The sequence below is a fragment of the Schistocerca serialis genome, chromosome 1 (assembly GCF_023864345.2).
Source record: "Schistocerca serialis cubense isolate TAMUIC-IGC-003099 chromosome 1, iqSchSeri2.2, whole genome shotgun sequence".
NCBI lineage: Eukaryota > Metazoa > Arthropoda > Insecta > Orthoptera > Acrididae > Schistocerca > Schistocerca serialis.
The window spans coordinates 607404552-607422551 of NC_064638.1; the positions used below are offsets into that span (position 1 = coordinate 607404552).

General features: G+C 38.0%; 2 protein-coding genes across 2 annotated transcripts in view; both read right to left on the bottom strand.

Annotated features, from left to right (window-relative positions):
- Positions 1 to 280, bottom strand: part of LOC126477561 (uncharacterized) — a 59420-nt gene extending 59140 nt beyond the window's left edge. Inside the window, exon 1 of the mRNA XM_050103626.1 lies at positions 134 to 280. The gene's annotated coding sequence lies outside the window, so the exon portion shown is untranslated. The remainder of the gene's footprint in view (positions 1 to 133) is intronic.
- LOC126477545 (uncharacterized) overlaps positions 1 to 18000 on the bottom strand; it is a 203691-nt gene that overhangs the window by 38673 nt on the left and 147018 nt on the right. The window lies entirely within an intron of this gene.

Genomic DNA, 18000 nt, shown 5'->3' on the forward strand with positions numbered 1-18000 from the left:
TTTTTTAAATAAATTTTGGTCAGAAGCTGAACAAGGGAGAATTAAAAGTGTATTTTTGAATTGTCCATGTTATAGGAATAGAGACGATACACTGAAAGAGTTTTGGAAGAATCAACTTAAGAAATTAACACACCTTGACAAACCATTTGACGAAATGACTTTGATTGATGTACTTGTGATCATCACATATAGTTGGTTGGTAACAACACACACTAAGTATCGAATATGCATTTATCAATCAGTGAGACAAAACGAACAAACATGGCAGGAGGACAAGTTGTGCGCCAAGAATGAGCTAGAATAAACCAGTCCAAAGAAATAAGAGTCAAAGATAGGGAACTCTGTGCCAGAGACTCCAAAGAACCTCCCCTCCCCCAACAGAAGCGTCTCGCGGGCCCCGAGGAATCATGACGTCACATCATGACATGACGTCGTCTCTCACGCTAGCCAATATCGCTGGTAGTTTTCGAAACGCGGATATTCTTTGAACATGACATGCTAATGCCAGAAGCGTCTCGCGGGCCCCGAGGAATCATGACGTCATATCATGGCATGACGTCGTCTCTCATGCAAGCCAATATCGCTGGTAGTTTTCGAAACGCGGATATTCTTTGAACATGGCATGCTGATGCCTTGTGGATTTGTGTACGATGGCGGGATTTGTGTGCGTTAAAGCTTTTCAATCACGGAAAAAAATTTATAATACTTGCTGCAAAAGCACGTGTTTGCAGACGAGAAAGGATAGTTTATATTCCAGACAATGGATGGTAAGTAACTTCCGTTAGTAATCTTATCATGCACAAGAAAAGTAAAATGTATGGTAAATCTACAGAAATTTCATTCTTTGTGCCTATAGTATTCTGATGCATTATGTTACTCAGTAAAGTTTCTTTCAATGCATCTATGTGGATTATTTGTGGTAACGGCGTATTCTCATAACAAATGGCTTCAGTATTTAAGTTGCAATCATCGTAACTTTTTCCTGATCAAAAATTGTGTAGTAACTGTATTCTAACAGTAACCTGCACATTTGAAAACTTTTGAATGTTCACAATTAATCATTGTTCATAGTCAGTATTTTTGACAGTAAAATAGATATGAATTGCAGTGACTGAATCCAGGTTTGTGCGTGGTGTAATGTGTTTTTGTAATGGATGTTTCAGAGTTTCTGAAGTGAAACTCCAAGGAAGAGAAGACAACGAGAAGTAGCTTTTTTGTCTGTTTCATGGTTTATAGGCCTACTGGGGAAACTCGCCATGTAAAAAAACGAGTAACGCATCCAGCTTGGTACCTCCATGGTGATGTGGAAATCCGAGCATTGTTAATAAAGAAATTAAATCTGTGTGTGTGTCTTTCTTTTGATTCCTTTATCATGTTGCTTATAGTAGACCAAATTTAATTAAAATACCCAGGTGATAATTTCAACATAAATTGGACTATGTGCAAAGCTGCTTCTCACAGGCAAAGTATAAATATTCACCATCCTATGGCATGCGTGTTCACTAGTCAGTTATGGCAAAAGAAATCACTGACTCAAAGCATAATTTGCTTGGTAGACATAATTGGAAATGGCCTGTTTAGTTATAAGTTTACATTATTCGATTTTAGTACTCCCTGAGAGATTATCTTCTGCATTTCTTGGCCCTGACATGATTGGGTCTGGAATACAGCATTAAGTGTGCTGCTCTGCTGTCAGCAGCATGGTAGTCAATGTGTTAAGCAGTTGTTTAGGAACTAGTGTGAAGTATATGCATCTGTACAGCCTTGGCTAAAAAGATACAGCTAGAATGCTAATTACTGTTTCAGGAATTATCCTTTACACAGTTAAATATATTATGTTAAATACGTATCTAAAACTGAATTCATGAATAACTTTGTAGTCATTTAAATAAAAATACCGCAAACCGAAAAATTGTCTTGAAATGGTAAGGGATATCAAATATAAGTAAATATTTTTCCTCGGTAAGATTAAAGTGTAAAATTGCTGATACCTGGTTGTTACCATGAGATCAGTGCTGGCCCCAGCAGAGCAATCTGCTGTGACCGCCGGCACCTTCATGCCAGCCAACGGGTTAATACACAAAACAGGGCAGTGCAAGACTTGGTCCGTAATTGTCATTGGTTGAAGCAACTAAAATTAAATTTCTGAGGTATGCTGCAACTGTGTTATTGGTATATTCCCCAGCATGATTTAAAATCTTTGCATTGAAATGGCACTGACAGTGTGTAATATATTTTGCAACCGAGAATAGATAAAAATTTATGTGGGAGTATATTTCAAGAACCCCTTTCAAACCAAACCTGACAATTGTATTGACACACCAGTAAACCCACCTGAATCTCACATTGGGTTACACAAGCATTAGCTGTAGAATAGGTAATTTACACAGAAAACTTTTCATACAAATTTTATTGTAAAGCACACTGAAGTTAAGGGAAAGATGCAATGCCTAGATGAGATAAATATGGACACACAATAACTCGTTTTGCTCAGATATATGGAAAATTAACTGTAGTATTATATGATGTATAACATATATATATGACATATAACACATCTGAGGTGCAAATTTGAGGAGAGGAGAGATTACATTGAACCTGTTGTGTATGGTGCATATTTTGTTGCAGTGCTGGGATGATGTCATCCAGATTTCAAAATTAGGGGTCTTGTAATGAAACTCTCATCAGTTTTAATATTTAAAAATAAACACACCTGAAAAAGGAAGCTGAATAGGACTTTAAATTAAATAGCAAAAATTTTCTTGTTTTGCACATTCACTGCAGCTGACACTTAAAAGCTCTTATTGACCTTTGTGTCAGCCACAGTGAACATGTTGAAGATTTTGAAGTAACAAAGTAGTTGTTAACATTCTGGTATTAATGGATGGCAGCAGGAAACACAGCAATGAAATAATGTGAATGACTTAAACCAGGAATTAAACAAGTCTACATAGCTTTGAACACAGTCATTTCACACTTCTTAGTCACTGCATATTTGTGTGCTATAACTAATACAGCAACCTTTCATTTTCTCATCTTTGATCTGGGACACATGTCACATCTTACTTATTTTGCTAGAGCAACTCTAGGTTTACTAGATCCACATTTCAGAATTCTGGTAATTGTAGTCCTACCTCATGCTGAAAGTGTGGGTTGATAGCTGTCTCTTCAGATATGATCTCATCAACTGCCATTTCAGAAACTTGAAGGAAATGTGATTATTAAATTTTCTGTCAGTGATGAATATATCACTAATGTATATACCACACAAATATTCATGATGCTATAGAATAGTGCAGGGCCATCTTCTGGAACACCTGCTGGGTAACCTAAACAGTGCACTTCGCATCCAGTGCATCAATTTCTTCATAGGTAGTATCATAGTACACTACTATCTCAGGCTTGATTGTTGCGATGCTCAGTGAAACAGCATTATGCCTTGAAGACACTAAACTACCAGCCTTCTTAAGTTTTTGAATGAAGGATATAAGTAAGTAATATATCCAAAAACAATTAAGTTTTACATTTTGCTGTAAGAAACTCGTTTTGAATCTTTCCTTTTATTATTATTTTGTACATGTGTGACCTTTTTGTGTCCTCTTCCCAGTTTGACAAGTACATCTGATTTACTTAATGAGGATATTTATGGTTACAAACAAAAAAAAAGAAAAAAGAAAAAACAAAAAACATGTGGTGACAATGCAACCTGCGACCAAAGATCATCTTCCAAAACTTTACGAGCCTCCTGCGAACAAAGATCATCTTCCAAAACTTTACGAGCCTAGGAAGCAAGCACAATGGTTTGAACATAATAGCATGTTTTAATAAACCAGATGTTTCAGTTATTACTGAGCACTGGTATACCAAAAAAGAACCTTATTATGCACCAATTAACAAAAAATTTCTGCTCGTCTTTCAGTAGGGTTATCAAACCTTATGGTGATGTTGCAAAAGTGCCAATAGTTGGTGCTCAATTCCTTACATGTTGAAGGTGTTACTGAACTTTCTGCGATAAGCTATAGATGGGAAAGCTAATCTCTATCAATTGCTTGTAGAGAGAGATAGTAAACACTCTGGGAAAACGGCTGGGTAATAATGCTGATAATTGTTCACAGTTTAATAAAACCTTATCTAACACAAATCAGTTTTCACTCTCAAGAATGGCGAGTGGCATACACTGATCTAAAATTACTGACATGTAATACAGGGTACCCAGGACTTTGTACTGGGATACTTTCTTTTGTCGATTTATGTAAATGACAAAATACTGCTCCCCAAATTCAAGGATAGTTCTGTATGCTAATGCTACATCTATTGCATGCAAGTGTAAAGGTCATGAGCAACTACAAAAACTGTGAAACTGTATTACAAATGAAATAATTCAGTATTTCTATGAAAGTCATCTCATTGTCAGCACAAGATATCAGCAGTAATGGATTTTCACCCCACAAGACAGATTTTGAAATTCAGTTGTGCACTGGAACTGATATTGTCATCAAAGAAAACTACTGCTTGGTTACAGTTAAACTTTCTATATTTAACATGTTATTACATGGAAACTAATTACTGTACAAGAACACAACTTGGTAGCTTTAATGTCAAGGACATGAGCGAGAGAAATAATGCAGAATCAATTCAATTGAAACACTTTTAATGTTTCCAGAATGAGAAAAATCCCCCAGGCTGTGGCTAAGCCATGTCTCCGCTATATCCTTTCTTTCAGGAGTGCTAGTTCTGCAAGGTTCGCAGGAGAGCTTCTGTAAAGTTTGGAAGGCAGAAGTAAAGCTGTGAGTACCGAGTGTGAGTCGTTCTTCGGTAGCTCAGATGGTAGAGCACTTGCCCGCGAAAGGCAAAGGTCCCGAGTTCGAGTCTCGGTCGGGCACACAGTTTTAATCTGCCAGGAAGTTTCACTTTTAATGTGCTGCTACAGTACACCACACCAGTACCATTACTGGTGACGGTGATGGAGGCTGCTATGAAAAGCTTGCGATTTTATTCAAATCTGATGTGGCAAGTTAACAAAACTTTTTATCCATGTGAGTAAAATTATTGTGTAAAATTGATAGCGCAGCTTCTTACAGAAGTCTTTTCAGAGCCCTTTGGAGTCTTTCACTTACATGTAACATATTTACTCCCTAAAAGTATTTGTTGTTCATAATAGGGGTAATTTTACTCTGTTCAGTGAAATGAACTTGCAAAATACTGGAAGTAAAAACAATGTCCATGTAGGCTATACATCCCTGCCTACGATTCAGAATGGAATATCACATTCTGATTGAAAGTCTTTAACAGGTTGCTGCTAGACATCAGGCAGAAAACTGAAAATCCTAAGGTAATAAAAAAATACAAAGTAAAAAAAATATTTTATTAGCTTCTCCTTCTATAACTATAATTAAACATAATGTTTCGACTCACGAATGCAATTGCTAGTTAATGTTAACACTAAGGTTCAAATTAACAGGATTTTAATGTTACCATTATATGAACAGCTGACAGTACTCATTGTAAAATTATGAAATGACTTGTATAAAGTATGAGAGAAAAACAGCACTTAAAAAAAAAAAAAAACCTTTCTAGCTTTCAGGGTTGTTACTTCTTTCCTCTGGGAAGATGAATATAGTTTGTGACTGGAAATGAGGGAAAGATCACTTACACCACCCGTATAGAACAATTATGTGACACATTCATGAGTACTGCTCCAATGTTTGAGATCCAGGTCAGATTTAAGCAACACATTGAAGCAACTCAGAGTCTGGATGCTATATAGGTTACAAGTAGTTTCAAACTATGTGTGAGTATAATGAGAATCCCTGGAGGGAAAATAATGTTCTTTTTGTACAACACTATTGAGAAAATTTAGAAGGCATGAGAAATCTGGGTTCGGATGGTAGATAGCCTTTCTTCCCTCTCTCTGTTTGCGAGTGGAACAGGAAAGAAAATGATTTGTAGTGGTACAAGGTACCCTCCACCAGGTACCATTTGGTTGCTTGTGTAGTATGTATGTACATCAAAATACGGAAGAAAATTGTGACTGCCTACTACATTAAGAAGTAATAGTTGAACTAACTTAAGCTTTGTGATTTACTTCAAATGTTTTTTCCCACTGATACACTCTGACAATCAGTGACTTGCATTTATAGCAGTCTTACAATTTGGAGATGTCAGTAGGCTTACTGCTTGGATCTATTAATATTCCCTCATTGAGCTCTTTTTATCTTAAGATCACATAAACTGGATTTTTGAGAAACTACATACAGGGAGATGTGATTGGCATATAGTTGTTTGTTTACAGAAAAACAGCGATCAAAATTTAAGCATATCGGTAACACACTGGGCAAGAGCACATATCTGGGCTAGAGCACTATACTGGATTTCGCCCCCTTCCCCCCCTTTCCCTAGAAACCTTGACTGGAGTAATAACTATTTGTAGCATAGTCTGAGGTCTACATTAGGCTGAAAAGCGATAATTTCGTCGACAGTTGTGGAACACAGCGAATGAGAAATAACGGATGTGATAACAGACAGACTTGTGGCTTTGCCTAATATTTGTCTGCGGCGTATTTAAATGCACTTTCCCACATTTAATGCGTTTCTCATAATAAAAAAATTAAACTACTGGGTCATCCCCAAAAAACATATATTAGAAAATGAACAATCATCAGACGTGTTTTGATGCATATTATTTACAGATATCGTACTCAAACTGGAAAAAATGCAATGGGCGTTCCACTACGTATCCTTTACCATATTTGATTTGTTTTTCCGCATTTGCTACTGCTGGTATGGGTTCAAAGACAAATTCGTGCTGCAAACGTCTCAGTGGTAGTTAGCCTACATTGGTAAACAGCAGTTAATGCGTTAAAAACATTTATACACATTGTCCTCAATGCGTAATATGTGTTATGCTATAAATCACTCTGCCTTTCGACCAATAATTTGTTATCAATTGGCTTCAATCAATCACGTAAGACTCTAATGTGTAACTTTGACTACGCTGCGGATTATTACGTCACCATAATCCAGATTATTCGCATTCAAACCTTCTTTCTACATTTAATTCTGTTAATGGAAGCTTCATTCAAACAATCTGGATCGATTTGACGTTCCAAAACAATAGCTGATGGCAAGTCTGTACAAACGCTGTGGCCAACGTGTGACGTCACTTACGTCAACAGAGTTGTTTACAGGTCTAGTCACCAGGCAGCGCTGTCACTCTTTCAGCCTTATTGATGACGTCATGAAGCGATTCCTTGGGGCCCGCGAGACGCACGTTGCTAATGCCTTGTGGGTGTGTTTGTATAATGGCGGGTTTTGTGATATGTATGCGTTAAAGCTTTTCAATCACGGAAAAAAATTGACAATACTTGCTGCAAAAGCAGATGCTTGCAGAGGAGAAAGGATAGTTTATATTCCAGATAATGGATGGTAAGTAACTTCCGTTAGTAATCTTATAATGCTCAAGAAAAGTAAAGTGTATGGTAAATGGGGGCAACAGAAACCTCCGATCTTACTCGTCGGCTTTGACCCGTGACGTAAGCGTGTTGTGGTGTGTGACGACGTAACGTCATTCCTTAGTCATAGATCTTAATGGCTTCACTTCGAGGCATAGATAATAAAGCAGTTCTGTGTTCTAATAAGCTTTTGCTGTTATGTTTCAATTTCGTTTTTTACTGATTACTTAATAAAGTAGGATCAGTTTATTCTATCTCGTGAGATTTTTTTTAAAAAAGCCTAAAAAACACTATTGCTTAATAAAGTAGGATCAGTTTATTCTATCTCGTGAAATTTTTTTTTAAAAAGCCAAAAAACACTTATTAGCTACTGAAGGGAGCTACAACATTAGAAGAATCGCTTCTCGGTTTTTGACATGATATTGCTTAGTAAAGTAGGATCAGTTTATTCTATCTCGTGAGATTTTTTTTTAAAAAGCCAAAAAAACACTATTGCTTAATAAAGTAGGACCAGTTTATTCTATCTCGTGAGATTTTTTTTTAAAAAGCCAAAAAAACACTATTGCTTAATAAAGTAGGATCAGTTTATTCTATCTCGTGAAAATTTTTTTTAAAGCCAAAAAACACTTATTAGATACTGAAGGGAGCTGCTTAATAAGGTAGGATCAGTTTATTCTATCTTGTGAGATTTGTTTTTTAAAAAAAGTCAAAAAACACTTATTACGTACTGAAGGGAGCTAGAACATTAAGAACAATCGCTTCTCGGCTTTTGACAAGATATTGCTTAATAAAGTAGGATCAGTTTATTCTATCTCGTGAGATTTTTTTTAAAAAAAGTCAAAAAACACTTATGCCTTTGACAAGATCAATGTTTATCTCTCTCGCATTCCTTTGTTTCTCAACATTCTCCTCAGCTCTTTCATCTCTGTAATACATGCTCTCTGGCGACTTGTGACGTCATTGTTCAAAGCCGACGTGTTGTATCCCCTGGTGCACTAGTCCCGATTTTTTTCGTCGTTTTGCGTGGTTTTGTATGGCGGTCGGTGGCTACATTTGTGTATATTTAGTTTCTCCCCACCCAAAAACCCCCAATTTCCCACGCTTGTCCCGTTAGTCATTAGGCTTTTTGTGAAACCTGTGTATTTCAGTGTTTATGATACGTATGCGATGTTTTTATATCCGCCATATTGGAATTGTCGTTTATGGTCGTTTCCGCCATATTTGTGACGTCATGGGTCAAAGCCGACGGGTAAGATCGGACGATTCTGTATTTCCGGTAAATGTACAGAAATTTCATTATTTGTGCCTATAGTATTCTGATGCATTATGTTACCCAGTAAAGTTTCTTTCAATGCATCTATGTGGATTATTTGTGGTAACGGCGTATTCTCATAACAAATGGCTTCGGTATTTAAGTTGCAATCATCGTAACTTTTTCGTGATCAAAAATTGTGTAGTAACTATTCTAATGTCAGTAACCTGCACATTTGAAAACTTTTGAATGTTCAAAATTACATCGTTCATCATAGTTAGTATTTTTTACAGTAAAATAGGTATGAATTGCAGTGACTGAATCCAGATTTGTGAGTGATGTAATCTGTTTTTGTAATGGATGTTTCAGTTTCTGAAGTGAAAATCCAAAGAAGAGAAGACAGCGAGAAGTAGCTTTTTGTCTGTTTCATGGTTTATAGGCCTACTGGGGAACCTCGCCATGTAAAAAAACGAGTAACGCATCAAGCTTGGTACCTCTATGGTGATGTGGAAATCCGAGCGTTGCTAATAAAGAAATTAATTCAGTGTGTGTGTGTGTGTGTGTGTGTGTGTGTGTGTTTCTTTTGATTACTTTACCATGTTGCTTATAGTAGACCAAATTTAATTAAAATACCCAAGTGATAATTTCAACATAAATTGGACTAAGGGCATAGCTGTTTCTAATGGCTTTGCTTCTTCTCAGAGGCAAAGTATGAACATTTACCTTCCTCAGGCATGTGTGTTCACTAGTCATTTATGGCAAAAGAAATCACTGACTCAAAGCATAATTTGCTTGGTAGACATAATTGGAAATGGCCTTTTTAGTTATAAGTTTACATTTTTGGATTACAGTACTCCCAGAGAGATTAACTTATGCATTTCTTGACCCTGACATGATTAGTAATGGATGTTTCACCACCAGGTCAGGCATAAAGCATTAAGTGTCCCACTCTGCTGTGAGCAGCATGGTAGTCAATGTGTTAAGCAGGCAATTAGGAACTTTGAGTGTGAAGTATATGAATCTGTACATTCGTGGCTAAAAAGAACAGCTAGAATGCTAATTACTGTTTCAGGAATTATCCTTTACACAGTTAAATATGTATCTAAAAATGAATTCATGAATAACTTTGTAGTCATTTAATCGTTTGGTTTTGTAAGACATTTAAATAAAAATACTGCAGACCCAAAAATAGTCTGGAAATGGCAAGGAATATCAAATATAAGTAAATATTTTTCCTCAGTAAGATTAAAGTGTAAAATTGCTGATACCTGGTTGTTACCATATCACTGCTGGCCCCAGCAGAGCAGTCTGCTGTGACCACCAGCACCTTCATGCCAGCCAACGGGTTAATACACAAAATAGGGCAGTGCAAGACTTGGTCCGTGATCCTCATTGGTTGAAGCAACTAAAATCAAATTTCTGAGGTGTGCTGGAACTGTGTTATTGGTATATTCGCCAGCACGATTTAAAACTTTTGCATTGAAATGGCACTGACAGTGCGTAATATATTTTGCAAATGAGGATACTAAAAAATTTATGTGGGAATATAATTCAAGAAACCCTTTCATACCGAACCTGACAATTATATTGACACACAAGTAAACCCACCTGAATGGCACACTGGGTTACACAAGGATTAGCTGTAGGTGTAGAATAGGTAATTTACACGGAAAACTTTTCATACAAATTTTATTGTAAAGCACACTAAATTTAAGGGAAATTTCACACTTCTTAGTCACTGCATATTTGTGCGCTATAACTAATACAGCAACCTTTTATTTTCTCATCTTTGATCTGGGACACATGTCACATCTTACTTGTTTTCCTAGAGCAACTCTAGGTTTACAAGATCCACATTTCAGAATTCTGGTAATTGCTAGTCCTACCTCATGCTGAAAGTGTGGGTTGATAGCTGTCTCTTCAGATATGATCGCATCAACTGCCATTTCAGAAACTTGAAGCAAAAATGTGATTATGCAATTTTCTGTCAGTGATGAATATATCACTAATGATAGGTATATTCATGCTGGTATAGAACAGTGCAGGGACATCTTCTGGAACACCTGCTGGGTGGACTAAACTGTGCACTTCACATCCAGTGCATCAATTTCTTCATAGGTAGTATCATATTACACTACTATCTCAGACTTGATTGTTGCGATGCTCAGCAGCATTATGCCTTGAAGACACTAAACTAACAGCCTTCTTAAGTTTTTTGAATGAAGGATATAAGTAAGTAAAATACCCAAAAACAATTAAGTTTTACATTTTGCTGTCAGGAACTCTTTTGGAATCTTTCCTTTTATTATTATTTTGTACATGTGTGGCCTTTTTGTTTCCTCTTCCCAGCTTGACAAGCACATCTGATTTGCTTAATGGGGATATTTATGGTAACAAAAAGAAAAAAAAAAGAAAAATAAATATGTGGATACAATGCAACCTGCAAACCAAGATAATCCTCCAAAACTTTACGAGCCTAGGAAATAAGCACAATGATTTGGACATAATAGCATGTTTTAATAAACCAGATGTTTCAGTTATTACTGAGCACTGGTATACCAAAAAAGAATCTTATTATGCACCCATTAACAAAGAATTTCTGCTCATCTTTCAGTAGGGATATCAAACCTTATGGTGATGTTGCAAAAAGTGGCAGTAATTGGTGCTCAATGATGTAATTCCTTACGTGTTGAAGGTGTTACTGAACTTTCTGCGATAAGCTATAGATGGGAAAGGAAACATAATTTTAGATATAGAAAGACCTCCATCTGAAAGTACAGATATTTTTTTAGCTAATCTCTATCAGTTGCTTGTAGAGAGAGATAGTAAACACTCTGGGAAAACAGCTGGGTAATTATGCTGATAATTGTTCACAGTTTAATAAAACCTTATCTAACAGAAATCAGTTTTCACTCTTAAGGATGGTGAGTGACACACACAGATCTAACATTGCTGATATGTAATACAGGGTACCCAGGACTTTGTACTGGGATACTTTTGTTGATTTATGTAAATGACAAAATACTGCTCCCCAAATTCAAGGATAGTTCTGTATGCCGATGCTACATCCATTGCATGCAAGTGTAAAGATCATGAGCAACTACAAAAACTATGAAACTGTATTACAAATGAAATAATTCGGTATTTCTATGAAAATCATCTCATTGTCAGCACAAGATATCAGCAGTAATGGATTTTCACCCCACAAGACAGATTTTGAAATTCAGTTGTGCACTGGAACTGATATTGTTATCAAAGAAAACTACTGCTTGGTTACAGTTAAACTTTCTATATTTAACATGTTATAATGTGGAAACTAATTACCGTACAAGAACATAACTTGGTAGCATTAATGTCAAGGACATGGGGAAGAGAAATAATGCAGAATCAATTCAATTGAAACACTTAATGTGCTGCTACAGTACACCATACCATTACATACCAGTACCATTACTGATGATGGTGATGGAGGCTGTTATGAAAAGCTTGCAGTTTTATTCAAATCTGATGTGGCAAGTCAACAGAACTTTTTATCCATGTGAGTAAAAGTATTGTGTAAAATCGATAGCGCAGATTCTTACAGAAGTCTCTTCAGGGCCCTTCGGAGTCTTTCACTTACATGTCAACATATTTACTCCCTAATAGTATTTGTTGTCCATAATAGGGGTAATTTTACTCCGTTCAGTTAAATGAACTTGCAAAATACTGGAAGTAAAAACAATGTCCATGTAGACTATACATCCATGCCTACGATTCAGAATGGAATTTCACATTTGGATCGAAAGTCTTCAGTAGGTTGCTGCTAACCATCAGGCAGAAAACTGAATATCCTAAGATATTAAAAAAAATACAAAATAAAAAAAATTTATTAGTCGCTCCTTCTATAATTATAATTAAACGTAATGTTTCGACTCACGGATGCATATGCTAGTTAACACTACGGTTCAAATTAACAGGATTTTAATTTTATCATTTTATGCAGGGCTGACAGTACTCATTGCTTTGTACGAAGTATGAGAGAAAAACAGAACTTGAATAATAATAAATAAAAAAAAAAAAAAAAATACAACATTTCTAGCTGTCACGGTCATTACTTCCTTCCTCTGTAAGATGAATATCTTTTGTGACTGAAAATGAGGGGAAGATCACTTACACCACCCGTATAGAACACTTATTTGACACATTCATGAGTATTGCTCCAATGTTTGAGATCCAGGTCAGATTTAAGCAACACACTGAAGCAACTCTGAGGTTGGACGCTAGATAGGTTACCAGTAGTTTCAAACTATGTGCGAGTATTATGAAGATGCTTGGCAAACTCATGTGAGGATCGCTGGAGGGGAAACAATGTTCTTTTTTTATAACACTATTGAGAAAATTTAGAGGGCATGAGAAAACAGGGCTCGGATAGTAGATAGCCTTTCTTCCCTCTCTCTATTTGCGAGTGGAACAGGAAAGAGTGATTTGTAGTGGTACAAGGTACCCTCCACCAGGTACCATTTGGTTGCTTGTGTAGTATGTATATACATGAAAATACGGAAGTTAATTGTGACTGCTTACTACATTAAGAAGTAATAGTTGAACTAACCTAAAGCTTCGTGATTTACTTCAAATGTTTTCTCCCACTGATACACTCTGACAGTCAGTGACTTGCATCTATAGCAGTCTTACAATTTGGAGATGTCAGTATTGCTTAAATCTATTAATATTCCCTCAGTGAGCTCTTTTTATCTTAAGATCACATAAACTGGATTTTTGAGAAACTACACACAGGAAGATGGCATATAGCTGTTTACAGAAAAACAACGATAAAAATTTAAGCATATCGGTAACAGACACTGGGCAAGAGCACATATCTGGGCTAGAGCACTATACTGGATTTCGCCCGCCCCCCCCCCCCCTCCCCCATTTTTCCTAGAAACCTTGGCTATTTCGCCCCCCCCCCTTTTCCCTAGAAACCTTGGCTGGAGTTATAAATTTATTTGTATCATAGTCTAAGGTATAGATTAGGGTGAAAAGAGATAATTTCGTTGACAGTTGTGGAACAAAGCGAATGAGAAATAAAGATTGTGGTAACAGACAGACGTGTGGCTTTGCCTAAAATTTGTTTGCGGCATATTTAAATGTATTTTCCCACATTTAACGCATTTCTCATAATTAAAAAAAAATAATAAAACTTCTAGGTCACCCACAAAAACATATATTTGAAAATGAACAATCATCCGACGTGTTTTGATGCATATTACGTACAGATGAACCCCATGAACCATGGACCTTGCCGTTGGTGGGGAGGCTTGCGTGCCTCAGCGATACAGATAGCCGTACCGTAGGTGCAACCACAACGGAGGGGTATCTGTTGACAGGCCAGACAAACGTGTGGTTCCTGAAGAGGGGCAGCAGCCTTTTCAGTATTTGCAAGGGCAACAGTCTGGATGATTGACTGATCTGGCCTTGTAACAATAACCAAAACGGCCTTGCTGTGCTGGTACTGCGAATGGCTGAAAGCAAGGGGAAACTACAGCCGTAATTTTTCCCGAGGGCATGCAGCTTTACTGTATGATTACATGATGATGGCGTCCTCTTGGGTAAAATATTCCGGAGGTAAAATAGTCCCCCATTCGGATCTCCGGGCGGGGACTACTCAAGAGGACGTCGTTATCAGTAGAAAGAAAACTGGCGTTCTACGGATCGGAGCGTGGAATGTCAGATCCCTTAATCGGGCAGGTAGGTTAGAAAATTTCAAAAGGGAAATGGATAGGTTGAAGTTAGATATAGTGGGAATTAGTGAAGTTCGGTGGCAGGAGGAACAAGACTTCTGGTCAGATGACTACAGGGTTATAAACACAAAATCAAATAGGGGTAATGCAGGAGTAGGTTTAATAATGAATAGGAAAATAGGAATGCGGGTAAGCTACTACAAACAGCATAGTGAACGCATTATTGTGGCCAAGATAGATACGAAGCCCACACCTACTACAGTAGTACAAGTTTATATGCCAACTAGCTCTGCAGATGATGAAGAAATTGAAGAAATGTATGATGAAATAAAAGAAATTATTCAGATTGTGAAGGGAGACGAAAATTTAATAGTCATGGGTGACTGGAATTCGAGTGTAGGAAAAGGGAGAGAGGGAAACATAGTAGGTGAATATGGATTGGGGGACAGAAATGAAAGAGGAAGCCGCCTGGTAGAATTTTGCACAGAGCACAACATAATCATAATTAACACTTGGTTTAAGAATCATGAAAGAAGGTTGTATACATGGAAGAACTCGGGAGATACTAAAAGGTATCAGATAGATTATATAATGGTAAGACAGAGATTTAGGAACCAGGTTTTAAATTGTAAGACATTTCCAGGGGCAGATGTGGACTCTGACCACAATCTATTGGTTATGACCTGTAGATTAAAACTGAAGAAACTGCAAAAAGGTGGGAATTTAAGGAGATGGGACCTGGATAAACTAAAAGAACCAGAGGTTGTACAGAGATTCAGGGAGAGCATAAGGGAGCAATTGACAGGAATGGGGGAAGTAAATACAGTAGAAGAAGACTGGGTAGCTTTGAGGGATGAAGTAGTGAAGGCAGCAGAGGATCAAGTAGGTAAAAAGATGAGGGCTAGTAGAAATCCTTGGGTAACAGAAGAAATATTGAATTTAATCGATGAAAGGAGAAAATATAAAAATGCAGTAAATGAAGCAGGCAAAAAGGAATACAAGCGTCTCAAAAATGAGATCGACAGGAAGTGCAAAATGGCTAAGCAGGGATGGCTAGAGGACAAATGTAAGGATGTAGAGGCTTGTCTCACTAGGGGTAAGATAGATACTGCCTACAGGAAAATTAAAGAGACCTTTGGAGATAAGAGAACGACTTGTATGAATATCAAGAGCTCAGATGGAAACCCAGTTCTAAGCAAAGAAGGGAAAGCAGAAAGGTGGAAGGAGTATGTAGAGGGTCTATACAAGGGCGATGTACTTGAGGACAATATTATGGAAATGGAAGAGGATGTAGATGAAGATGAAATGGGAGATACGATACTGCGTGAAGAGTTTGACAGAGCACTGAAAGACCTGAGTCGAAACAAGAACCCCGGAGTAGACAATATTCCATTGGAACTACTGACGGCCTTGGGAGAGCCAGTCCTGACAAAACTCTACCATCTGGTGAGCAAGATGTATGAAACAGGCGAAATACCCTCAGACTTCAAGAAGAATATAATAATTCCAATCCCAAAGAAAGCAGGTGTTGACAGATGTGAAAATTACCGAACTATCAGCTTAATAAGTCACAGCTGCAAAATACTAACACGAATTCTTTACAGACGAATGGAAAAACTAGTAGAAGCCAACCTCGGGGAAGATCAGTTTGGATTCCGTAGAAACACTGGAACACGTGAGGCAATACTGACCTTACGACTTATCTTAGAAGAAAGATTAAGGAAAGGCAAACCTACGTTTATAGCATTTGTAGACTTAGAGAAAGCTTTTGACAATGTTGACTGGAATACTCTCTTTCAAATTCTAAAGGTGGCAGGGGTAAAATACAGGGAGCGAAAGGCTATTTACAATTTGTACAGAAACCAGATGGCAGTTATAAGAGTCGAGGGACATGAAAGGGAAGCAGTGGTTGGGAAGGGAGTAAGACAGGGTTGTAGCCTGTCCCCGATGTTGTTCAATCTATATATTGAGCAAGCAGTAAAGGAAACAAAAGAAAAATTCGGAGTAGGTATTAAAATTCATGGAGAAGAAATAAAAACTTTGAGGTTCGCCGATGACATTGTAATTCTGTCAGAGACAGCAAAGGACTTGGAAGAGCAGTTGAATGGAATGGACAGTGTCTTGAAAGGAGGATATAAGTTGAACATCAACAAAAGCAAAACAAGGATAATGGAATGTAGTCTAATTAAGTCGGGTGATGCTGAGGGAATTACATTAGGAAATGAGACACTTAAAGTAGTAAAGGAGTTTTGCTATTTGGGGAGCAAAATAACTGATGATGGTCGAAGTAGAGAGGATATAAAATGTAGGCTGGCAATGGCAAGGAAAGCGTTTCTGAAGAAGAGAAATTTGTTAACATCCAGTATTGATTTAAATGTCAGGAAGTCATTTCTGAAAGTATTCGTATGGAGTGTAGCCATGTATGGAAGTGAAACATGGACGATAAATAGTTTGGACAAGAAGAGAATAGATGCTTTCGAAATGTGGTGCTACAGAAGAATGCTGAAGATTAGATGGGTAGATCACATAACTAATGAGGAAGTATTGAATAGGATTGCGGAGAAGAGAAGTTTGTGGCACAACTTGACCAGAAGAAGGGATCGGTTGGTAGGACATGTTCTGAGGCATCAAGGGATCACCAATTTAGTATTGGAGGGCAGCGTGGAGGGTAAAAATCGTAGGGGGAGACCAAGAGATGAATACACTAAGCAGATTCAGAAGGATGTAGGTTGCAGTAGGTACTGGGGGATGAAAAAGCTTGCACAGGACAGAGTAGCATGGAGAGCTGCATCAAACCAGTCTCAGGACTGAAGACCACAACAACAACACAACGTACAGATATCGTACACAAACTCGAAAAATGCAATGGGCGTTCCACTACGTATCCTTTACCATATTTGATTCGTTTTTCCGCATTTGCTACTGCTGGTATGGGTTCAAAGACAAATTCGTGCTGCAAACGTCTCAGTGGTAGTTAGTCTACATTAGTAAGCTGCAGTTAATGTGTTAAAAACATTTAGACACATTGTCCTTAATGCGTAATATGTGTTATGCTATAAATCACTCTGCCTTTCGACCAATAATTTGTAATCATATCTTCTGGTAAACCTTCCGGGATGTAAGGTCGTGGCCAATGAAACTCTTCAGCTCCTAACGTTTCGTCCAGAGCTGCGCTGGACATCTTCAGAGGGGTGTTTCTCCTCCGGTGAGTCTTGCCGACTGACGGGTCGGACGTCTGAGAGCGACTTAAGGCCGGTTCCCACTAGGGCTGCCGCGCGTCAAAACCGCGCGTCAGCGGTGTAGTTGCCATGGAAACGGCGTCAGCGGCACGGCGCGGCGGGCTCTGCGTCGCGGTTTGACCATGTCGAACCGCTTCCGCTGTCGCGTGCCGCGCTCCAGGTGCGCGCCGCCAATCATAGAACGCGCTGAGCGTGACGTCAGGTACGGAACCCCGGGCCACACGAACTTTCGCCGATCCGCTGGCGCGGACGCGGCGGCAGCCATGAAATACTTATCATCCGATTCCAAGGAAACGATTCGGTAGAAAAATTTGATTCTTGGGCATGTTACAGCCTGATAT